Source organism: Caretta caretta, chromosome 6 (genome assembly GCF_965140235.1).
Source record: "Caretta caretta isolate rCarCar2 chromosome 6, rCarCar1.hap1, whole genome shotgun sequence".
Lineage (NCBI taxonomy): Eukaryota > Metazoa > Chordata > Testudines > Cheloniidae > Caretta > Caretta caretta.
This window is the reverse complement of record NC_134211.1, coordinates 53,816,654-53,842,719: the sequence shown is the minus strand read 5'-3', so window position 1 is coordinate 53,842,719 and position 26,066 is coordinate 53,816,654. Positions and strand designations below refer to the sequence as shown.

The following is a 26,066-nucleotide window of genomic DNA, read 5'->3' as shown; positions in this document are numbered from 1 at the left end:
CTCAGTTTCCCCTTTCATCAAATGAAGAAATTGACTTTATTCACAAGGGAGTGTTATTAGGCTTAATTGTAAAATGCTTCATATTCTCAAATGGAAAAGATTTCATAGCAAAGCCCTGGATTTTTAAAATATCGCTTTTCCTTCAGGAACTGCTTTTTTTACAGGAACTCATCGCTGTTCAATAGACTGCGGCCTACAGGATAATAAGTACTTTAAGAGGGAAAGGAATGAGTAATACTATTCCCATGATATTTCTCATGAACTCAATAAATCTTACAGATCTTACTACATTTCCAAACTATTTGCTTTCTCAACAAAAATGCCAAACTCTTTTCTGTTTCACACATCACTAAGAACTTCAGCCTTCATTAATCTATGTTGGGATTTCATGATATTTTGTAAAATGTGCTAAACTCAGTGCAGCAGTTAAAAAAAAACTATAGAAAACTATTCTTTTGCTGTGATGGTTATTTTTAGATTCTCACTTTCTGCTTTTTTAATTTAATGTAGCTGAATGTTTACTAGCACTAAATCCATCAGATATTGTTTTTCACAATGAGGAATACTTCCCGACGCAAATCCTCAGCCTCACATTCTCCTCAAGGGTTGATAACAATACTAATATGTCATGCAATTTTCCATCCCTCTCTGAAGTCTCCCTCTTCCCTGCCCCCTTTCAGTTCTCACAAAACCCACCCCCTTCTTAATTTCTTATCAGGGTGTCTTAACTGTTTGTTTCCCTGTCTGCAAGGCTTTTGGATAAACTGTGCATGTGGGAGAAGGGAAAGTAGTAGGATTGTACCAGTGACAATGACCCATCCACTGGCTGGTGACATCACTTGACATGACCCATCTCCAGTGACCAAGCTAGATATCTCCACCAGCTTCCTCAGTCCCTTCTCTCAAGAAACCCCGCTTCTCTTATCCTCTTTTCCATCTCCCTCCTGCAGGCCTACCACTCCCTCCACATTTCCAGCCCCTTCCCCAATATCCATCAACTGATTCCAGAGCCTCTATTGCTGTGACAAGGGTGCTCCAGAGCCCTACATCTCCACCTAACTCCTGAGCCTCCATCTCCTCTGCACAGATGAGACAATTTATTGCCCAGCTCTGTACATGAGGGGACGGGTCATGGAAGAAAAAAGGGGGAAACGATCTGGGGTCCCCAGCTCCAGGGAATTCTCTTTACTTGAGCTAGTACCCTCTCCTCCCCTGATAGCTCACCTTCTCCCCCTTCAAAGCTCCTCTTTATGATAGGGGCTGTGGGATGTAGCCACTCATCAAGAGCGGGAGATGCAGCTGCCTGGTTCTGCGATAGATGGGGAAAACAACACTGGGGGAATAACCACTAGGTAAAGGCTCAAAGAGAGCAGCCGGGAGGAGAGGAGGCTCCTCCCTACCCACCAGGCATCTGGTGCCACTACTGGGGGTCTACTGGGATAGCTCACCCAACTCCCACCCTTCTTGTTACCTATTTAGCATCAAATCCTCATCTCTCCCTCCAGCAATCTCTACCTCTCCCTCTGAGGGTCACTGGAGTTTTGCTCCTCTACTTCCCTTCTCAGCTGTCTCCTCCCCAGTCCTACAGGAGGCTCTTTATTCCCGCTCAATACTGCTGTCCTCTACCCACCTTCAATCTCTCCTGATATGCATGTACCAAGTTCCCATGTTTTCCCTCCCTTTGCAGCTATTGTCTCCTGCCTTAACCAGGCCTCAACTGATTGGAACTGTATTGTTTCGAAAGAGAATTGTGACTTTATTTATAACTGGCACAGTTAAAGAAGCATGCTGCTAAGCCTTTTTACCACAAACCTTCCCATAGTGCTTCCAAAAGCTCTCCCTCAGATTATTATTCTGAAAACCGAGGTCCATCTCTCAACACTGGCAGCTAAATTGCCTTTACAAAGTCCAAAGACACAAACCTCTGCCTTTTAAAATAACAATCTCTGTTAAAACATCTCTCTGGCATTGGTGGTATTAGGGAAATATATAGCAAACAAAATATGTCCTCCTTCACCCATCTGCAGCTATCTGACCCTGTACCCTCACCCCACTTCCATTCCTCCCTCCTTCCCTGACTGTTGACCACTATTCCTGTCACTCATTTTCATCAATATCTTTACACAAGGTGCCTCCGGCCCCACATCATCCCCTTAGTAATGGGAAACCTGGTGTCTGAGTGCACCCCCATGGTGGTTAGTGTCCTCTTCCACACGAATAGCCTCAACTCCTGAGAAGACCCAGACAGTTCCTTGTGCTGCTGTTGAGTCTGTACTACATTGACATCTGAAGCTGTCCCAGAGAGCCCAAGCAGTAAAATTCCACTTCTCATACCTGTCTCCTCAGGTTTATTTTATTTTTTTTAATGATTCTTTTCCCGCTACTTGGGAAATGCTTGTTCCCTAATCAAGGAGATTAGCCTCTATTTGATTGTCTCCAACCCCACCCCTTCCTCCTCCACTTCTATTTGTACTCTAGTTCATCCCAACCCCCACACTTTCCTCTGCCCCATGTGCACCTCTATTGGGCACAGCCCTCAAACCAAGCTCTGTTTGAGTAATAATTGCCTTCACCACTAGCCTCATTCCTCTGGCACTGTGAGCCAGTCTCCTCCACCCACTACTTCTTCGGTCCTCCGCATCAGCTGCTATTGCCAGATCTCATGACTCAATTCCCACCACTAAAGGGGGAGGGGGGAAGGTGAGCAAGGGGCTTTACTTGTGCCCCTGTCCTCTTTCAACACCCCCTGCTTTTGTCGCTGCTCCTGTTCTACTATGAAATTTGCTGCAACCACCCTGCCTAATAATGCCTGTTCTTCTACCCCAAGTCCTGTAGCTGCTACTGCAGTACAGCTCTTCACCTTCTCCTGGGTCTCCTTCCCCAACCTCTCCAAACTACTAGTCCTCCTGCACCCCCTGTGACCTGGTCACAGGAGCCTTCTGGTTTACTGGTTGCAAGAACTAACCCTGATGTAGTAGGCTTACCAGGGAAGCCCTTTTTCCACTCCCAGACTTGCAATACAAGCCCCTTCTCCACTGCCCTAAACTGTTCTCCAATACCTCTTTCTACCCTCCAACTCTCTTTTCTCCTACATCCTTCTTTTCCCCTCTCCTGAATGAAAGCCTTATAAAAGACAATTGGACCTTCCCTCAGGTGTCTCTCCTGTAGAGCTGAAGGGCAGCCACAGGCCCTCCTGACTCAGTAACCATCTCGTACCTTTCATCTAAAACTGATGGGATCAGGCACCCAGTCTACCTGTGATAGATTCTGCTAAGGAGAATGAGCTGCTCCTTTGAGTAGTTAATTACCTAGGTAACTGAAGAGCAGTCAATTAGCTAAGGGCAACATGGGCCTAATAGAGGGTTGAGGGCTCAGTCAGCAAATTCTTAGATGCAGGAAGCTCCTAAGGAGATGTATTTCTTATGGGAGCTGGGTAGGGAGCTTGTAAGAAAAGGAAATCTATGAAGGGCACTTCTGAAGGGAAGAGGTTCTGAAAGGGGAGAAAGCTGAGAATGCTAAGTACCTAGGAGAGACCTGACTTGAGTAGAAAGACTTTTTAGCAGGTGGATCAGATTGCAGAGGCAATACATGCTGCTCTGTAAACAAGTTGCAGTAGTTTGACCTAAGTGGGGATCCTGTGTTCAGTAAAGGAACCCTTCATCTGGTGATGGCAAGAGACTTGACTCTGGAAAGGGGTCCCTGGTCAAGAGGACTTTACTAATAAGGAGCTTGGAAGGAGGAGACAAATGGACTCAGATGTGGTAGACAGACTAAAGATTACTTGCCCCCCTTTTTCCACACTCTTTTCCCACCAGCTAGATACTGGGGTTAAGTCTTGCTTGTGTACCATGTTTGGCCTTTGGCTAAATAAAGTAGATTCATAGAGGGGACACTATTCACTACATAAAAAGTTCATTGAACTTATTGAAAGCTCTTTAGGGGAAACTGAAGTTGTTCCATAGTGGGTTGGCAAAGGGTGTGAAGGATAACAGGCTAGCCTTCACACAATGGGTCCCTCCAGGGCTGAGTGCCCTCTGTAACACCAATATCATTAGCTCACTTCAGTTGGAGCGCAGGTTCATATATCTGAATTGTTAATATTGTAACAGGGCCAAGTTTTGCTCTCAAACTGCTTAAAGCCAGTCTGCATCTCTTAATAATTACACAGATCTAATATGTCATAATCATAGCTCCATGGAGGGCTGACAAAATTGTAGAGCTGTATCACACTACCTGCTTCCACTCCATGAGTATCCAATGGCAAGACTGATCTCTTTGCAAGTATTTCAATCGTAGACTTTAGAGATGACAGGCCTATTTGATTATCCAGTGCATTGTCTTCTAGTTCTGGATTGTCTTTGTCAAGGTTCCTCCCCCACTCTGAACTCTAGGGTACAGATGTGGGGACCTGCATGAAAAACCTCCTAAGCTTATCTTTACCAGCTTAGGTCAAAACTTCCCCAAGGTACAAAATATTACTCCCGTTGTCCTTGGACTGGCCGCTACCACCACCAAACTAATACTGGTTACTGGGGAAGAGCTGTTTGGATGCGTCCTTCCCCCCAAAATACTTCCCAAAACCTTGCACCCCACTTCCTGGACAAGGTTTGGTAAAAAGCCTCACCAATTTGCCTAGGTGACTACAGACCCAGACCCTTGGATCTTAAAAACAATGAACAATCCTCCCAACACTTGCATCCCCCCTTTCCTGGGAAATGTTGGATAAAAAGCCTCACCAATTTGCATAGGTGACCACAGACCCAAACCCTTGGATCTGAGAACAATGAAAAAGCATTCAGTTTTTTACAAGAAGACTTTTAATAAAAAATAGAAGTAAATAGAAATAAAGAAATCCCCCCTGCAAAATCAGGATGGTAGATATCTTACAGGGTAATTAGATTCAAAAACATAGAGAACCCCTCTAGGCAAAACCTTAAGTTACAAAAAAGATACATAGACAGAAATAGTTATTCTATTCAGCACAATTCTTTTCCCAGCCATTTAAAGAAATCATAATCTAACACATACCTAGCTAGATTACTTACTAAAAGTTCTAAGACTCCATTCCTGTTCTGTCCCTGGCAAAAGCAGCATACAGACAGACACAGACCCTTTGTTTCTCTCCCTCCTCCCAGCTTTTGAAAGTATCTTGTCTCCTCATTGGTCATTTTGGTCAGGTGCCAGCGAGGTTACCTTTAGCTTCTTAACCCTTTACAGGTGAGAGGAGCTTTCCCCTGGCCAGGAGGGGTTTACCCTTCCCTTTATATTTATGACAGTCTTCAACAGTGTATTCTTTCTCTGATAGTGTTCAGTTTGAAGTTACTAAAGTCTTCTAAGCAGTGAAGCCTATACCACATTATATTTGGAAAGCTATCCGATTTTGCCAGTGGAGTGACCAAAAAGGGAACTCTGCCTAAAGCTGAGAACTGTCACTTCCACTGCAGGGTTATTTTCTATGGGTGGTATTTTTCAAAAGCTCTTAACACCGCTCTAACTTTACTCCCATTCAAGTTAATGGTAAAGCTACCTTTGCCTTCAGTCGGAGCAGTTAGGCCAATGCTGATCACTCTAGAAAATCCTATTGCACACACATACTTACTAGTGCCTTGTCCAGTATATTTGAAGTGGTCAGGCTTACGCCATTTCCCCAGAGAGACCATTCCAAAGTTAATTAGATTTCACTGGTAGAAGTTTGGCTTGCTACAACACTCAAATCTCCCTCTTCTTTGTTTTTTCCTATTGGTAGCCATTACAAACGTGTAGAAACGGGTGCTATTCTGAAGTACCAACCAAACAAATTTCTTCAAAATCCTTCTGTCCATATTGACGAAGGTGAAATGTCCTCATTTTCATTAGGAAACAACCTTTTAGTGACAATAATGGCACAGATTCATGGCCCTCAGCAAACCTGTAAAATGGAGGTGTTTTGCCACAATAGAAAATACACTCGTTTTTTCTAGTAAATCATAATCTTTTTCTCATAGGAGAAAAGAGAGGGAGAAAAAAAAAACCCAACCAAACAAAAACTGCTCACAGTCAAAATTCCTTGTTTTCTACATATGAAAAAAAAATTGTGTCAATTTTGAGGTACAAGTGCTGCAATAATAAAACCCTACTCTCTTTGTTACATTGTGATTTCCTCCCCACTCCCCCATAGATGTGTCAATTGGGAAGGTTTTGTTTTTCAGCGCTTGTCACTTATGTGCAATCTTCAGTAGTCTAACTTAATGTCTTTTTTTTTTATTTGTCTTCTCCAGAAATGAATTTCTCTCTTGCAAGAATTCAAGATAGTTTAGTGATGTGGGAGCCAAACAAGCTGACATTCGATTGGATAGTCTGAACATCATGTAAGTTCAATGGGTTTATGTTAGTGATGATAGCATATGAGTTTAGGCTAACGGGTGTGACTGGTTTCACCCAAAGAGCTAATGGTTAGAGATTTAAAAAAAAAAAAAAAAAAGCATTTGGGTAATAGCAGCACCCAAAATAATATGAGAAATTCTGTCAGATGTCAGGCCTTTCTGTTGCCTTTAGTGTAATTTTGCCTTATACCTTATGGTACACAGTCTCTTCTAGGTGAGATAAGCACAGAGAACACCTTATAAGTGAAAGCCCCATTTTCCTTTAAAAGGAATTAAATTTAAAAGGTCCATCTGCAAGATAAACTCTCTTTGGAATTCTCCTTAATTATTCATTTTCTGTCTTCAGACTTAATTGACATCAGTGGGAATTGTTTTTCCTCAAGAATCAGGCCCATAGGTAAAGCTGTATTAGGGAACACATGGAGGCAGCAAGCCATGAAACTAGCCCTCCTCTTCTGGACCTCTGTCAGTGCTGCTGACTTGTGTGTCAACTGAAACATGAATGTAAGGCCATAACATACTAGATTCATGGTGATCAGTGGGAATTCTGTCTCTGCTGAGGATGCTGTCTCTTAGCCTGACTCATAAACATTAGTCTTCATCACATGATACTATGCAATAGATAACCTCAGCTCAGGGAGAATCCATGACAACACAGGCCAGGATTTATGATAATTCATAAAACTAAGCACTAGAGAAAATTATACAGAGCCTGCCTGGCCAAAGTCTAGATAGACCTCGCTATTAATTCTCTTGCCCAAAAATAGCATCATCTTGACCTTTACGTAGCAGGAATGCTACAAACTAAGCTACAGAGCGGCAGCCAGTGATGTAAACTTTGATTAAACTTTTCAGCTCTGAGAAGATCCTAAGTAATATTAATGACCTTCTCAGGTTTAATGTACTAATACACCAGGGAAGGACAAAAGGCCATTTCTTCCAAGTCTGATTGCAATATGCACTAAGCACGGTCAGTCTAGAATAGCAAAATCATCTCTGATATTGCTGTTAGTGGGATTGTAATTCTTGATTTTTTTCCCCTATATTTGTTGGACATTCCTGACTAGAGCCCTTTTGGTCTGATATAGGTCCAGTGTAAGATTCCGGTGCAAAAAGATTCTGCAAAAAGAGTGTCTGTGAAATTTCATTTGAATTTTGAATAGTGGCTTGGTTCTACTATGTTCATACTCTTGTTTACCTCCCTCCTGCCCCCATTCCCATCAACACTATTCATAAACATTTGTGAGAACAGGTTTTGCTCACCCAAATACGTGGGAACTGGATGTTTGTCCTGTTTATAATACCCAAATTATCATGACTGCAAAGGATTTTGTGCATAATCAAAAAGATTCACTGTTGTTTGATAGTTGCTGTTCACTGCTTATAATTCTTTTAGTTATTCTTGTGCTTTAAAAGCTCCAGTGAGAGAGTAGAAACGATACGATGTGACTTAAATGACCAGTTACTATTCCAGAATAGTGAGTAGCCAAATTGTAAAGTTTGTAAACAACCAATATGCTAAAATTTGTTCACAAACACGTTTCAAACAATTATGAGTAGTAAATTAATTAGTACAAGTTGGTCTGTTCACAGATGACTTATGAAAAGAAATAAGGGCTAAATTCATTGAAGTTCTTTTGAAACCAGTCATTCAACTATCTGTCTGTGGTATCCAGATTCATCCCTTTAAGTAGGATATTGGCGATATTTATAGTTTCATTCATGATAAATGCAGGATTAGATTGCAGAGGAAAACAAATATTTTCATGAGTCTGATCTGTACATCAAAATGTTTCTGTTCAAAAATGTGTTTAAAAGATCAGTGGTAATGTGGTTTAAGTTCAAAATGTTCATTGTTTTGGAGAGAAAATAGATTTTCAAAACTTAGTTTGTTCACTAAAAATGTCCTTACCATTTATTTTAAAAGTTAATGTTTTAAAAACTTACTATAGTGCTGATGTCTCAAACCCAATACACTCTTGTTCTAGAATGAGTGAAACTGACCATAGAGCAATTTAAAAATAAAAATGAAACTACTGACTACAGGATCTTGGGATGGAGGGTTGAACAAGAAGCGTCCCAATCCCCTTGCATAGCTGCATGCAGTAGCAGTCCATTCATCCTCTGCCCTCTGGGCTGCACAGGGATTACTTGCTCCTGCTCCCCTTTGAGGAACAGAAGAACAAGAAGGATGCAGAGATAAAGAGGGGCATGCCCCACTTCTGTATCAGAATACACAGCAGAGCCAGGGCACCAGTGGAAGCAAGTGTAATGGTGGAGCACCTTGTGCACACCCTATACGCAAAATTTCTGCCTCTGGCAGCACATGTGGATGTACTTGTGGTAGCTGTAATCTAGCTAGTTCAACAAAAATAAATGTGAGGATGCAGAGGCATGGGTTTCAGCACAGGCTGACCAGCATGTGTGTATCCAGAGGGGTCAGGCAGGATCGTGCAGTCTAGGCTGAAGCCTGTGTCACTGTGTCCTCATGTCTTTTTTTCGTGAGCTACCTAGAGTACAGCTAATGTGGATACGATACAAACTGCAATGTACAGTAGACAAACTGTAAGTGAAGTTCCCAAAAAATGAACAAGATAATTAAACATACCCCAGTGTAGGGATTTTCAAAATCTTTATTCCCAGCTAAATAAATGTTAAAACTTCCACTGACTTTCGGCAATGGCCTAACCCTCCTGCCATTGAGCATTTTAAAAATACTTTCAGTTTTAACAGTTTGGGTGGTGCTAGTGGGAACCCATATAAGGAATATCTTCAAATGGGTTTTTATATTGACAGTGCCATTTAAAATTGAATGCATTGAGAAGTGATGCAGGAGGCTGTAAGAGAAATGGCTTCTAATTAAAAAACATCACATTCTATATCGGCACATGAATCACTACTGTTTTCAATTTTAATATAAAATGGACACAACACAAAGCACAGAAATGAGCAACAATATGTTTAAGGGGACCCGTGCAAAAATAATCTCTGTTTACTGAGGTTCCAGCTTGCATGCGAAAATACAATTTAGCTGTGATAATAGAAATTACACTTCAATCAATAGGCTCTTTGCTATGAGTCCATTTTTTCCCCTTTTCCTCTGAAGAGCCCTTAATAATATGTTAGACAAATCATACTGTTTAAAAAGTCATTTGAAACAGAAGTGCCTTTGAATTCTTGCTTTTCCTCTCTTTTGTTTCTTATTTTCTTTAATTCTCACTTAGACTGAGGTTATATTGGCAGCTGTTACCATATTACCACTGAGTTACAGTTTGCATCCAGCCATCTCAAAGTACTATGTAAACAATTACTCTCCTCGCCCTCCTGAGGTAGATATTATTATTATTATTTGAGATACTTCCATATCCCTTTGCCTGTAAAGTCAGATGTCTTGTCAACCTCAAATCCAACTGTAAAGATCTCAGCGTGTGTGTGTGATTGCGGGGAGTAAACAAGCTGGATTTGGAATGCTAGAGTAAATCCTGGGGAGATGGAGTAGTGATTAGGTGATGTAGTCATAAATATACGATAAAGAGCATTGGCATTTGATAAATAAATTGTAGCTTGCAACTGATTGCACAGGCATGTAGTAAATATATTACAAGTTTCTTCAGTTAATCTAATTGAAACCACCTCCATAAACAGGGTGGATGGGCGTGTATATACACATAGCTGTATCTATATCTATAGAGAGTGAGTGTTCTGAATGGAAGCAGGAACTATGTGAAATGTCATGAGATCTCCAACCAAATATTGCAGAATTAAGTGGTTGGGGTAGTTCAGATAAACACTCCAGTTTCAGACACTTAGCAGAATGCTCACTCTGCATGAGATTTGCCAATGTTTGCAATAATGAACTCCATATCTGTAGTGTTTGTGCTTCTGAATTCCTGGCTGGGCTTGCCATTAGCTTTGACTTATGCTGTAACTTCTATCAAACACTGTAAAGACGAATGTAGCTGTTGTCGCACTAAAGACACTTGAGATTAATCAAACCAGCTATGTGGCTTCAGATGTTCTCACTGTTGCACAAAAAGAACCTGACAATGGATCACTTCCATTTGCTGAAATGTGTCTAAACCAATTTGGACAAGAGAATCATAGAGCTGCCACAAGCTGTCTCAGGGCAATAGTCATAAAATACTTCAAATATCTCCTTGGCTAAGACTGGAAGTAGCTGATCTCAACATATCAGTAGTTTCTATTTAATCTGCAGCAAACTGTTTCAGTCAGGACACTGAGCTTCAGTTTGAGTGAACCAAGTATCAAAGTAGTCACAAAAGGCATTTTTACGTTGCCTTTACATTCAGAGTTTTTAAGCATGTTGGGTTGAATGAACCATGAAGAAAGAAAGTAGGCCTGGCCAGAAAACAAGAATTCCAATCTCTGGAAAACGTTGTGGTTTGATTATTTGTTTTCATTCCACTGAGGAATGAAACTCAGACCATTTAAATGGTTTGGGGGGGGGGGGGGGGGTGGAGAAACATAAGGGGACGGGAGGAAGAAAAAGATACGGGGTGGGGGAGGAAAGAGAGACCCACCTATTTCAGAATACCCAATAGCTCCATGGGTAGGCCCTCATCTGGCAAGTGGAAGACCCAGGTTCAGGCAGAGCCTGGGAGTCTCTCATTTCAGGTGAACACCTACCACATAGCTATTATGTGATGGGGTCTCTCCCTCCTGGACCTGAGAAATTTTTATCAGAAGTGACACATTTCCACAAAAAGTTTCAGTTTTGACAAATTGATATTTTCTGACCCCAACAAGCTCTGTTCAAAAATTCCCTACTGGCTCTGGAAAAAACAGGGCAGGGGAGGTAGTTTCTGAAGTCTTAAGATTCTAAACAATCAGACTTCATTTAAAAGTTTGGGTACCTATGTGTCACCTGTTTTATACCCCTCATTCCACTTTAGGTACCTGTTCTGGGGTGTGTACCCCACACAGGCCCTAAAGGAGTTAAAGTGGGCTGAGGCCAATTAACATACCCAGCAGTACCTGCGAGACAGAGAGAGCCAGGTGTAATGGATAACTAAGTCCAGCTGTGGAAGGGCTAGGTAGTGGTTATAAAGCCACAAAATCTGTAGCAGAAAGGGGGCTGCACAGAGAAAAAGAGAGTGTGTGTGCACACGTTAGAGTAAGTCAGTCTGTCTGCAGTCATTATCGGGGGGCAGAGTAGTGCACCTGAGAGACATCAAAGAGTATGAGGGAGCAAATCTTTGATGCCGGCTACAGGGTCCCTGGGCTGGAACCTACAGAAGAGGGTGGGCCTGGGTTCCCCTACCAGCCACCAAGGAAGGGGAGAGGAAACCGTCTGAAAAGGTATAAAGATAATGGAGCCCAGAGACTGATAGAAGACTTCCTGTAAGGTTATTGAACTATAGCTGGGTTGGACTCTGTTACGCCAGAAGGGGTGGACTAACGTGTGACCTGGCTGAAGGGTCAAGCTGTGGGAAGAGAGATCACAGCAGTGACGGAACAGCCATCAGTAGAGGAAGCTATATGAGGATACAGCTGCTATGCTGTGCCTGGCCATGAGGAGGCTCTCCTGCAGTGAGTGGATCCCTCTTCACTACCAAAATGATAGTGTGACTATATCAGGTAGGTCAATGCCAAATATAGGAACTAAACCTAGGAATCCTGTTTTGGTGCTCTGCAGGATTGATGCTCTACAAATGCCTGATTTTCACACAGGCGTCAGAAGCTCTCCAAGACCTTTTAAAAAAAAATACAACACTTGTACAGTTGAAAATATGGTATAGACCATACAGGCTGGCCACAGCAAAATACACATTTTGTCCAATAGAGAGTGCAGGTAGTCTTTTCTGCTTGTTTTGAGGGTGATTTTTGTGCCTGTCTTTCATTGTAGGAAGTTCAGTCACAAACTGAAATGAATCTTAGATTAATAAAGCAACTTGCCTAGGACCAGATGTTCATCTTGTGTAAACCAGCGTAGTTGCAATCACTTCCATGGAACTATGGCAGTTTATATCAGTTGAGGATCTGGTCCTAAACATTGCTACTTTTTTGTGGGGAATCTTGCTGGGAATTATGAGAAGAACTCTCTGCTTGGTTTACTATATGCAGGTGTCTTCAAGTGGTGTATCATCTTAATGCTATGAGGCATAGTACTAGCTTTGTTGTCTGTGCTATAAGTTAGGTCCTGCTAAGGTTCATCACAATGAACTTGTGTGAAAAGCACTGTCCAAATCTGAGTGTTCACTTCACCTGTGTGAATGGAAGCAGAGGAATAGCTGAATAAAGAAGTTGCTGTCTAAGAACAGTCCTGCACTGCTGGAGGCCAGCCCTGAGAGCAGAAGAAAGAGAAGGCTGTTCCTCATTGGTCTGCCATTCACTGCTGCACTCCCTGGGTAATGTGCTCGAGGGCTGTGGGTGGTGTAATGGATTCATATTTGATGTAAGTTTGTGGTTGGTTCCAGAGTCTGCATATCTTATGTTCCCCTATCCAGTGCTTGCTCCTCAGTATTACACGGTTGTTAGGACACTGACTGGTCTGAGTCAGTGGCTCCGGGTTCTACTCTCAAATCTTTCACTGACTCATTGTATGACCTTGGATAAATCAGTGTGTCTTTGTTTCCAAGTCCATAAAAGTAATTTGGTAATAACCAGTATGAGACATACAGATGAGAGAAGTGATACGTAAGTGTTAACAATTATAATTTACTTTATGATTATTGGACAGAATGGTAAGGAGGGGAAAATGTCTTGTTTAAAAACAAAACGCAAACTCTTCCCGCTTCCCCACTCACTATAATACATTCAAAGTTATCTATCACCTTATCATGTTTGCACTTTCATGTCTCAAATTAAAGCATTCAGCTAGTATAGGCTAGAAGGAGTCAAAAATATAAACAGCAGGTCTGGATTTCCTACACAAACAGATGCCCTTATTAGCTGCCAAGCCAGGAGAGCTGTGCCTTTGCAAGTGTGTCCACATAGTGTTGTGAACGGGAAGCGACATGGAGGGCAGACATAGACAAACTTGTTTCTGGCTATACCATATTTATTATTAACTCATTTAATTCCCAGTGTCCACATAACTCCTCAGGCACCTAAAAACACAGTGCAAGATAGCTTTGGGTGATATACTTGATTGCTCCTGACATGAGGTCTTCCTCCTCTACAAACTGCCACAGAGTTTGGACATGATTCTTCTGTTTTGCTTTACAGTCTTGTCACCTGATATCTGAATCATTCACAATGTGCAATGTCCTTTAATTTCAATAGACATAACCAAGAGGCTCATAAACATACATACATAAAGCACCTGAGAGAGTTCATCTAGTCAACTTTATATGGTGGGTTGACCACTGTGTAGTTTAAGATGCTAGTTGGTACAACCCCAACTGGAGGGTGCTGCATTTGCACTGTTTAGATGAAGAAGACAGTTTGGTGTTCCAACTGTGATGTTTTGTTTTACTTAAAAAAATAAATACATGAAAAATAGAATCTTGAAAATTATTATGGATTTTTAAAAAATGCTTAACTGTGTTTTTTAGTGTCTTAGCCCCTGAGCCTGATGGCATTTTCTTTGTTACGGGGAGCATGTGCTCACAGCTGACATGAAACATTTCATATTATAATGTATTCATCAAACAGCAGTGGGCTTGGCACTTTTCAAACAATTGAGACCTTATGGTTCCTACCCAAGGGTCTTACAATCTTAAGTCATGGTCTGTTTGATTCTGTCCAAATTGCCCAAGTGGCTGTTATCAACATTGGAGCAGAAGAGGTAACTGCTGTCAGGTGGAGTAAGCAATGTTCTGTGTCCGTTCATATATCCTCTCAGACCACAGGATATAATGTTTTGGGGTCTGATTCCTCTAGCATCTTCTTGAGATCACATATCAGTTCATAGTATAAAGTGCTGCCATTAAGTCAAATGGGGTCATTACAGAACAGTGTTCTGCTTAAAGGTCCAAGGTTGGGGAAGGCTGCTTCCTGAACCTTCTGACTGCTGCAGACAGCCAATGCATCAGCCCATCCTCATGCTCAGTTCTCTGGGCAAAAGAGAGCTGTGTAGCTGCCCTGAGCATTTGCTCGTGTGCAGTGTTTGAGGAACAACCTCAAATCTAATAATGTTCATCTTTGGCTCATCTGTAAAGTGCCTTATCATGTAAACAACATTCTAAGGTGCTGAACACTTTGAAAAGGATTATACATGAGCTCAGCTAAATGCAGTCTTAAAAAGAGAGAGTCTTCATCTTACCTTTTTAAAAACATGGTAGCAAGTGAACATCACTGACTGTGAGGAGTTCAGGCTGCTTTGCAGATAAAAAAAGGGCAACCTGTGCAAAAAGCCTCATTTACCGGTTGAACAACAAAAGTAGAGTTCTGGAATAGCAAGTGACTGAGAACCCAAGGGAACTTGTCAGTTCCAAGAGAGGTTACTGAAAACTAGAAAATCTGACCTGCAAAGTAGGAAACTGGGGTCCGGATAGGATTTTACACATAATTGTTTTACTTTTGAAAAATATAAATATAAGAAAAGAGAGAGGGATTCAAAGGCATGCTGTTTTAATTGAATTTTTTTTTAGTGTTTATTTTTAGGAAATATTTGGTTAATTTCTATTCATTTTTTTTTTTTTTGGAAAGAAGAAAGTGTTGTTTTTTTTGTTTAAATCTATGGTTATGATTTTCCTCCTTGAATTATATAACAAAAATTGGCCTTCCAAAGGCTTGCACTCCCAGATTTCTTCAAGCATTTTTTAACCTTACAAACAAAATATAAGATATTACCGGTGTATGTTTTCTTAAAAAACAAACAAACAAACAAAAAAACCCAACAACCCTCATGTGTTTGCTTTACCTGGAATTTCAAGGAAAAGGTTGGATCAGTTCAAACTGAATTTCTGAAATGAACAAGGAATGAATGGAAGGTAAATGGTTACTGAAGTTTTAAAAATTATCAATGAGCTTAAGAATTGGAAGAGTTCCTAAACTGATAATCACAGGGAAGGAAACCAGCCAATTGAAATAACTTTAGAAAACCAGGAGACTTGCTGGGGCCACAGTCATTCTCTGGTTTTACAAAGTTCTTATTGTTATCCATGACACTTGACCATGATGCTGGGTTTCACTTACTCTCCATTGATTAGGCTATTGGTATAAATGCAATAGGGAGGGCAGTATATTTAGTGGTAAGAACAGGAGCCGAGAGTTAGAATTTTTTTCCTATACTACTTGTACTAATGACTTGCTGTGTGACCATTTAACCTCTACTGTTCCTTGTTTTATCCTTTTATAACATGGAAATAGTCATATAAATGTTGCAGAGCTGTTGTGAGAAAGGTTTGTAAAATGCTTAGATTTCCTTAGATGAAAGGTGCTATAGCAGGGATCGGCAACCTTTGGCATGTGGCCTGTCAGGGAAATCCACTGGCGGGCCGGGACGGTTTGTTTACCTGCTGCCTCCGCAGGTTCGGCCGATCGCAGTTCCCACTAGCCGTGGTTCGCTTTTCCAGGCCAATGGGGGCTGCGGGAAGTGGCGTGGGCCGAGGGATGTGCTGGCCAGAGAAGCATTTTACAGTGGTCCTTTTGGACTTTGTAACCCCAGAATGGGTGGACTAGATGGAGCTCTGATCAGAGGCCCAAGTTACTAGGAGAGACTATCGTAGAGCGAGCAGAAGGGGGCAATCAATGCCATGAGACACCTTTCCAAATCTAAACACAAGGAGGTGCAGAAGCAGTGAATGAGAACCCTGTAACAGGGCCCCATAAGACTGATATGGTGACTTCTTGTAAGGTTTTAGCCTGCATACAGGAACTCTTATTATATTTTTTTTCTGAAATGCTTTTACCTTAAGAATAAATTTGCTTACTTAGAAAGAGCTGTGTGGTAACTGATAACTGCTGGCAATACACTGGTCATGTGCTCTTGGTGAGAAAATAAACTACAGGCAGAGTGGCTTGCTGGGGATATTGCAATGTAAGGCAGGGACCTGTACCACCTTAAAACCCTTTGTCAGGAAGTAGAGAGGTACAGATCTCTACTCAAGAGAGGTGACAGCTCGGAGCTGGAAACCTTCAGTTGTTCCTTTGAGGGGCCATGAAGCAGGAATACAGGTGCAGTTATCCTGAAACTGTGACAACTAGACAACCTAGTTACAATATTTATGAATTAAGACACTTTCCCTGCAGTGAATATTAGCCAACATTTTAGACCTGGAATGGTGCCAGCAATGATGAGACATATATGTATGGTATGTTACAGTAATTCGTTAGCAAATGGTGTTAATAACAAGCCTATTACCTTTGCAAGTACTCAGTCACCTTTACAGCATGTCAACCAGTGACACGATTTTAAAATAAACTGTTTCTAACAGTGGAAAAACTGCTTGACATGCTGTCAATATGCTGTGCACAAAACATTCTGAAACAAGAAGGGAAAGGAGCATGTTCCATTCTAGAGATGGGTTAATACAGCAAATAGTATTCACAGGAACAGCAGCTGATGGCAGGACTCAGGAGAATATTTTGTCAGTTTGCTAATTGTGTGCTTGTTTGCTTTTTTTGGTACTTAAAGGTTTAGTATTTGTGAGGAAAATATTGGCAATTATTTTTTGCATCTAGTCTCCAGTTAGCATTTAATATCTCAGTGTGAATAGTTGCTCACAAATTCTGTATTTGCTGATTTTTATATTTATAGCTATTTATCATGTGTTTAATCTAGTGAGCAGGAGATTTAAGATACTTGAAAACAAACAACTCTTCTGTAGTTCAGTTCCCCGAGTGGTACAAAATGGTTTCAGATATAAACATCACAAGCTTATTGTACCAGCAGCTCAGAGACTGTATCCAGCATTGTTCTATGGGATACATAACTGGACCCACAGAAACGCCTTTATTTATTTTTGTGCATGAAGAAATGTGTAAAAGGATAATTAGGGATCTAATTAACTGATATGCATGTACAAATGTCCATTTACGCACACAAAGGCTAGACTATGCATGACCAAGTACTAGGATTCAGACATAAATTATTTCTTGGCCCTGCCATAGATTTCATTATGGCCTTGTGAAAATCCCTTAACCACATCATTACTCAGTTTCCTCAAATGTAAAATGGGGATGATATTTACCTCAAAGTGGGGCTGTTGGGACACATTCATGAATGTTTTTCGATGCTTGGGGAGCATCAGAAGGAAAGTGTTATGGAAGCACAAAATGGTGTGGTGCTGTTAGTGAAGTGTTATAGATACTACTACAAGTAGCTGTCATTTTAGGGGTGTGCATGCCCCTGCTGGCTCTTGTTTGGATATTTTTCGTACCAGTGCCCACAGAGTCTTGCACCCTAATCTTCCTCATGCTCTAATACAAGGACATATAGGGGAAAGCTGACCACTGCTCCAGTTCCTTCTCAACTACCTGCAGCTAGAGGTGGAGTTTTCCAACCGCCATTAGCGTCAAGCATAGCTAGCTTACTTATTTTTATCTTTTTTATTTTATTTCAATTTAATTTTATTTATTGTTTTATTAATTCCTTGCACATAGTATGTGTGCTCTGGGGACTTGAGAGACAAAGGCATCCTTGAGCAAAGGTTCCCCATTCTTTGCAAACAACTCTTATCTCAAACCTGAGAAATTCACTATATTAAATAAATTGTTTATAGGGTATTTGTCCATAAAGAGTAACATGTAAGGTCTCTATTGAAAGCTTGCAGCTTACTGATGTTCATAATCATGGCATGCTGTGTATATGGGTAGTATTTAACTATATGTTAATGTAACTATATTGAAATGTATGCCCTTGTCATCTAAATGTTAAAAGGAGTCACCTAGGAGTGATATTACTTGATGATGGCCTATTCATACAGGGGAGAGTTGCCACTCATCCCTCGTTAGCTGGTAATGTAACGCAAGACTCAATTGTCTACCTTTGCCCCATCACAGAACAGTCAATGGAAGATCATAAAAGACAACTGCAAACAACTGAAACCACTTGTAGGTAAAAAAAAAAAAAAGAAACATAATCCATAGTCTGTTATAAAGACAAGAGACTGATTCAGAATATCATAGTGGAGAAAGACACTCTTTATCCATTCATTGAGGAGACATGTTGTGGAACGGTGGTGTGTTTTCCTAAACATTTGGATCCTGGCTCCTGTGAAGTCAGCCAGCTCTGCAACAAACTGAACTCTTGACTGAAAACTATTTTAAGGAAAGGTAACTTGATAAATGTAGGCCCTAGTTTGTATCTTTGACAGGTTTCAGAGTAACAGCCGTGTTAGTCTGTATTCGCAAAAAGAAAAGGAGTACTTGTGGCACCTTAGAGACTAACCAATTTATTTGAGCATGAGCTTTCGTGAGCTACAGCTCACTTCGGATGAAAGCTCATGCTCAAATAAATTGGTTAGTCTCTAAGGTGCCACAAGTACTCCTTTTCAGTTTGTATCTTGTGATTTTTGTTTTATGTTATAGCTATTTGTTCACATCACTCTCTGTTTCTAGTGGAGTTTTTCATAATCATTTTTTTTGTTTTATTGTAAGTGCTCTCAAGTGATTTAATTGGGGATGGGTCCTGCTTTTGAGCAGGGGGTTGGACTAGATGACCTCCTGAGGTCCCTTCCAACCCTGATATTCTATGATTCTAAGTGTGGTGTATTATACAGGAGTGGTGACTTCAGGTTAAACCAGGATACGCTGTTCCTCTGGGAGCAGGGAATCCATAATTTCTATGAGTAGCTTCTGTCAGAGCTAGATATCAGAGAGGAGTACTTCAAAGAAACTTGGGAACTGGGGTGCATCTTGGGTTAACTTGTAAAGCAAAAATCAGGGCTGACATCGCCAGTGGCAGAATGATTGATTGAGTGGCTGTCAGGCTGGTGATATTAAGGAGCTACCACAAACTAGACTCCATCTAAATGGAAGCAGGAAATAATAAGGTGACTCTCACTCCAGCGTACCCTGAGAACTGTCAAAGGGGACAGTGGTCCCTCCCACTTTTTTGTGTTTGTGACTCCCTCACATCTGACCTGGGCTGCTTCTCTTTGCCTGTGGCCTTCTGTCTTCGGGGGTATGCCCCAAACTCCAGACTTCAAGTCCTGCCAAATCTGAAGTAGTTCTTTTTCCCGCAGAGTTGGACATTCCAGCTGCTTCTGCTCTCTTGGAGAGTACCACATTCTATCTAAGTGCAAAGATTGCATTGGCTTTAAGAGCAGATCCAGGAAGCTGAGGAAAGGCTCAAATTCCTTCTTATGGAATGTTGTTGTTTTGAAACCTGCTACCACTTTGTGGCCCAATTTCTTCCCCTATTTCCTCCACCCTGGTACGTCACCCTCCGTCTACCTGTGTGCCTGGGCAACTTCCATTTCTCCAGCTTCATTGAGGAGAAACCTGGGGCCACCTTCAGACATTCTGAAATCTTCTAAGAAGAACAGAACAGATCCCACAATAGAAGGACTAAGAAGAGGTAGAAGTTGCCCCCCAACCAAATCTGGTACAAGTACTGGCAAGGCTTCTGCCTCTTCTGATACTGAGATCTCTGTACTGGCAAAGGCAGCCTCCAGTGTGCTGCACACTGAGGTTTCTCAACAAAAGCCCCCTTCTGCACCAACTTTGGTACCCGCCTCGGAGTCCTCCAAATGCAGGAATTCCTCAGAGAAACCACATGCAACCCTGACCCCGGCACCTACTTCTTCAGGTTATGGTAGAAGGAGCCCCACTATATTTGCCGGGGAGTTCTGTGCCCCCCTCCCCCCGCAAAGATCACCACCACAGATGTCTCCTTAGCAGGCAGGGTAGCTCACCTTCGGAACCTCACAGTACAAGGCACATGGGGTCTCAGTAGTTTCCTCTTTAAATCAATCTACTTGAGCTCAGAACAGTTCACTAAATATGCAGCCACTTTCTACCCAAGATCAAGGGTAACACAGGCAGAGTCCCATTAGACAACAAAGCAACTGCCAAAGAGGAGCAAGATTCAAATCCTTGTGTGCAAAGGCAGTAAAACTTTGGAACTGGAGCATAACCTACTGAATCAACATCTTGGCAGTATGTCTACCAGGTCTGGAAAACACCGTAGCAGACACAGTGAGCAAACATTTCTGTCTGGATCATGAATTAGAGCTGAGTGATCCTATTCTATGGAAGATTTTTCTCACTTTGGGCTTCCCTGGGATAGACCTTTTTGTGACATCGTCCAACACAAAATATTGTTGATTTACGTGTGAGGAGAAGACATGGTTGCAACTCTTCAGGAGATGCCTTCCTTGTTTCCTTGGCCTCAAACTCTGGTATATGCATATTCAGTGGGGTCCTGCAAGGATCAGTTCTGGGTCTGGTTCTCCAATATCTTCATCAATGATTTAGATAATGGCATAGAGAGTACACTTATAAAGTTTGTGGATGATACTAAGCTGGGAGGGGTTGCAAGTGCTTTGGAGAATAGGATTAAAATTGAAAACGATCTGGACAAAGTGGAGAAATGGTCAGAAGGAAATAGGATGAAATTCAGTAAGGACAATCAGTTGCACACATACAAAATGGTAAATGACTGCATAGGAAGGAGTACTGCAGAAAGGGATCTGGGGGTTATAGTGGATCACAAGCTAAATATGAGTCAACAGTGTAATGTGGTTGCAAAAAAAGCAAACATTCTGGGATGTATTAGCAGGAGTATTGTAAGCAAGACACGAGAAGTAATTCTTCTGCTCTACTCCGTGCTGATTAGGCCTCAACTGGAGTATTGTGTCCAGTTTTGAGTACCACATTTCAGGAAAGATGTGGACAAATTGGAGAAAGTCCAGAGAAGAGCAACAAAAATCATTAAATGGCTAGAAAACATGACCTGTGAAGGAAGATTGAAAAAATTGGGTTTGTTTAGTCTGGAAAAGAGAAGACTGAATGGGGACATAAGTTTTCAAATACATAAAAGGCTGTTACAAGGAGGAGGGATAAGACTTGTTCTTAACCTCTGAGGATAGGACAAGAAGGAATGGACTTAAATTTCAGCAAAGGAGGTTTAGGTTGGACATTATGAAAAATTTCCTGTCAGGGTGGTTAAGCACTGGAATAAATGGCCTAGGGAGATTATAAAATCTCCATCATTGGAGATTTTTAAGAGTAGGTTAGACAATCATTTATCAGGAATGGTCTAGATAATAGTCCTGCCATGAGTGCAGGGGACTGGACTAGATCAGTGGTTCTCAAGGCTGGTCCGCTGCTTGTTCAGGGAAAGCCCCTGGTGCCCCAGACCAGTTTGTTTACCTGCCGTGGTTCACTGCTCCGGGCAAATAGGGGCTGCGGGAAGCGGCGCGGGCCAAGGGACGTGGTGACCACCCTTCCCACAGCCCCCATTGGGCTAGAGCGGTGAACCACGGCCAGTGGGAGCCACAATCGGACGAACCTGTGGATGCAGCAGGTAAACAAACCGGTCCGGCGTGCCAGGGGCTTTCCCTAAACAAGCGGCGGACTGGCTTTGAGAACCACTGGACTATATGACCTCTTGATGTGCCTTCCAGTCCTATGATTATATAATAGAACATGAAATATAAGTCAAAATGGGAACAAAATAGTTTGATCAACCTGAAATGTTTTTCATTTTGTTTCCTGGGAGATTGTTGGGAAAAAAAAATCTTTGTTCTGTGGGGAAATCAAAATGGTGGAGTTTCCTGCAAAATAGAAAATCAAGTATTCTCCAGTTATTAATCTTGTGATTTGCTAATCTTAAATCTAAAGATTAAAAAATAAATGTGTGATGTCCTAAAACAGCAGCTGAATAGACTTACTTCAGTGCTTGCTGCTAGGAACTCATCACTTGAGTTACCCACTTTTGAAAGTCTTGGGCTGGGTGACTAAATATTTCTTCCTTGAACCGTTGCCTTCTCGCTTTGCCTACTTTTGATGTTCACTTTGACTCCATTACACAGGACATGATCAATCATAATTTTAATGGGATGTTTTTATATTGTTCTCCCCAGTCTCCCCTCACAATCCTGCTGCCTTGAGTTTGACAGCTGCTCCCTTGATACTTCCCCAAACTGGTCAGACCTTATGAGTAAATGATGACAGGCAAACTGAGACATAGCTGGGTGAAGAGGCAAATCCCGCACTATCTTTCATGCTGACAATCATTTTTCATTCCCAGAAGAGACTGTCAGTTTCTTGGCTGACCGCTCAGGCTTGCTGCATTGCAGCTGCATTTGTTTTTATTTTTGAGAAGTTCAGGAGATAGAAATGTGAAATGAATGACCCCCTTCATTCTTCACTTTGAAGAAGAATGAAATTGACAAACTTGTGTCACTTTCAGAGTTAGTTCAACATTTTTTGTTTTTCCTTCTTTGATCTAGAAATTTTTTTTTTCATTGTGCCATATTCGAAATGGGAAAGTGCAGCACAAAAAGTATTCATGATATTCTAGCAAATACTGTCAGTTTGCTACACTCGCATTCTTAATCTTGTCAATTAAGAACTCTTGCAAAAATGAGGAAAAATATATATAAAAAACAAAAATTAACATCCTGTTAATGAATATTTATGTACTGAAATATCCTGTTAATGAATAATTTATATACTGAAAACTGAATTATTCCTGTTTTTTGATTGGATGACTTACGAGCAATACCATGCGAATTATGTGACCAATTACATGCAAGAATAAAAAAAAATCTCAATCATTAATATCAAATATTAAGTAAGTTAGCCATCAATTAAATCATATTTTTCAAGTAATTATCAATAATGGACAAATCAGTAAAAAAAAAAAAAATCATGATCTCTGAATATTTTGAAAAAAGGGAAAAATAACACCACCACTAGAAGCAGGAAATTCCTTGCATGAGCTTGGAGCCTGCTCTCATAAGGAACCCATCCCACTTTTTGCAGACCCCAAAGTTAAGGATATTCAGAATCCACATATTAGGCTTATCTGAAACAAGAAATTCACATTGTGGGATTTCCTATTGCTACTTTGATGGCACATTTATGGTATATATGTGATAGCTTCTAGTCCACAGACATACATAGCAGTCTGTTTCAATGGTGAGATACTGACGGTGTCATTTTGGTCATCCTACTGGAAGCATGATAGAATTTCAACTTTCTCACAAAGGAAGGTCTCACAAAAGACCTATACCTCAGAAAGCAGAATGTGCTGTGGTGCAAATGAATGTCCACTGAAAAGAGGCGGGGGAGATTGGAGCCAAATGGGTGGAGGTGGCAGAAGAGAAAAAAACTGGTAGCAGTTGGGGCAAATATCAGAAGGGGCAACCTGAAACAAAACCCTATCACCAGGGGCAACCCAAGGCCCCACCTATATCCCAAGGAAAACTCCAGACACCTTATCGTCCCACCACACCATTCTCCAGCAACCCACCTCGCCCCAGTGACCAGTCAACTGGGTGATGTTTTAAATGTAAAAATCTGGGGCATGTGAAGGCCAACTGCCCCAAGAACCCCAATAGATTACAGTTCATTGCACTGGGGTCACACCAAAGGTCTTCAGGCCTAGATGCCTCCCAGATACCCTTAGAGCAAAGGGAACCTGTGAGTGTCGGCAGAAAGAAGGTTACAGCATGGAGGGACACTGGAGTGCAGGTGACAGCTATCCATCAATCCTTAGTGGAGCCCAACTTAATCAACCCAGAGGCCCAAGTGATGATTCAACTCTTCAAGTCCAACTCTTTTTAGATTTTCTTACAGCCAAGTTGCCTGTCCAGTACAAGCCTTTGGGAAGCTCATGGGGTGAATCACTTGGTTGCCACCCCTGACCATCATCAAACAAATGGCCTGGTGGAAAAGTTTAATGGAACTTTGGGGGCCATGATACGTAAATTCGTAAATGAGCACTCCAATGATTGGGACCTAGTTTTGCAGCAGTTGCTCTTTGCCTACAGAGCTGTACCACATCCCAGTTTAGGGTTTTCACTATTTGAACTTGTATATGGCCGCGAGGTTAAGAGGCCATTACAGTTGGTGAAGCAGCAATGGGAGGGGTTTACACCTTCTCCAGGAACTAACATTCTGGACTTTGTAACCAACCTACAAAACACCCTCTGAACCTCTTTAGCCCTTGCTAGAGAAAACTTACAGGATGCTCAAAAAGAGCAAAAAGCCTGGTATGATAAACATGCCAGAGAGCGTTCCTTCAAAGTAGGGGACCAGGTCATGGTCTTAAAGGCGCTCCAGGCCCATAAAATGGAAGCTTCGTGGGAAGGGCCATTCACGGTCCAGGAACGCCTGGGAGCTGTTAATTATCTCATAGCATTTCCCACCTCAAACCAAAAGCCTAAGGTGTACCATATTAATTCTCTAAAGCCCTTTTGTTCCAGAGAATTAAAGGTTTGTCAGTTTACAGCCCAAGGAGGAGATGACGCTGAGTGTCCTGAAGGTGTCTCCTACGAAGGGTGAAGTGATGGTGGCATGAAAGAGGTGAACCTCTCCATGACCCTTGGGTGTATGCAGCAATAGCCGATCAAGGAGCTGTGCACTAGGTACGCGCCAACGTTCTCAGCCACCCCAGGACTGACTGAACGGGCATACCACTCCATTGACACAGGTAACGCTCACCCAATTAGAGCCCAAACTTACCCGATGTCTCCTCAAGCTAAAACTGCTATAGAATGGGAGATCCAGGATATACTAGAGATGGGTATAATCCACCCCTCCAGCAGTGTCTGGGCATCTCCAGTGGTTCTAATTCCCAAACAAGATGGGGACATACGTTTTTGCATGGACTATAGTAAGCTAAATGCTGTAACTCATCCAGACAATTATTCAATGCCATGCACAGATGAACTATTGGAGAAACTGGGACAGTCCCAATTCATCTCTACCTTGGACTTAACCAAGGGTACTGGCAGGTACCGCTAGATGAATCCTCCAAGGAAAGGAGGATTCATCACACACGTCGGGCTGTATGAATTTAGTGTGCTCCCTTTCGGGCTGCAGAATGCACACACCACCTTCCCAAAACTTGTAGATGGTCTTTTAGCAGGATTGGGAGACTATGCAGTCGCCTGCCTTGACGATGTGGCCATATTTTCGGATTCCTGGGCAGAACACCTGGAACATCTACAAAAAGTCTTTGAGCGCATAAGGGAGGCAGGTCTAACTGTTAAGGCTAAGAAGTGTCAAATAGGCCTAAACAGAGTGACTTACCTTGGACACCAGGTGGGTCAAGGAACTATCAACCCCCTACAGGCCAAAGATGCTATCCAAAAGTGGCCTGTCCCAAAGTCAAAGAAACAGGTCCAATCCTTCTTAGGTTTGGCCGGATATTACAGGTGATTTGTACCGCAATACAGCCAAATTGCCGACCCACTGACAGACCTAACCAGAAAGAAACAGCCAAATGCAGTTCAGTGGACTGAAGAGTGTCAGAAGGTCTTTAACCAGCTTAAAATGACACTCATGTCTGACCCTTGCTAAGGACTCCGGACTTTGACAAACCATTCCTAGTAACCACAGATGCGTCGGAGCGTGGTGTGGGAGCAGTGTTAATGCAGGAAGAACCGAATCAAGAGTTCCATCCTGTCGTGTTTCTCAGCAAGAAGCTGTCTGAGAGGGAAAGCCACTGGTCAATCAGTGAAAAGGAATCTTCCACCATTGTCTACGCTCTGGAAAAGCTACGCCCATACATTTGGGGATGGCATTTCCACCTGCAAACCGACCATGCTGCGCTACAGTGGCTTCATACCGCCAAGAGAAATAACAAAAAACGTATTCGGTGGAGTTTAGCTCTCCAAG

At 41.9% G+C, this 26,066-nt stretch overlaps 1 protein-coding gene across 9 annotated transcripts in view; it reads left to right on the top strand.

Moving 5' to 3' along the window:
* LRRC4C (leucine rich repeat containing 4C) overlaps positions 1–26,066 on the top strand; it is an 856,114-nt gene that overhangs the window by 355,325 nt on the left and 474,723 nt on the right. For 8 of the 9 annotated variants that reach the window (XM_048853297.2, XM_048853288.2, XM_075129528.1 and 5 more), the window contains one exon: positions 6,258–6,347. The exons of the other annotated variant lie outside the window; for it this stretch is intronic. The gene's annotated coding sequence lies outside the window, so the exon portion shown is untranslated. The remainder of the gene's footprint in view (positions 1–6,257; positions 6,348–26,066) is intronic. 9 annotated transcript variants of the gene reach the window in all.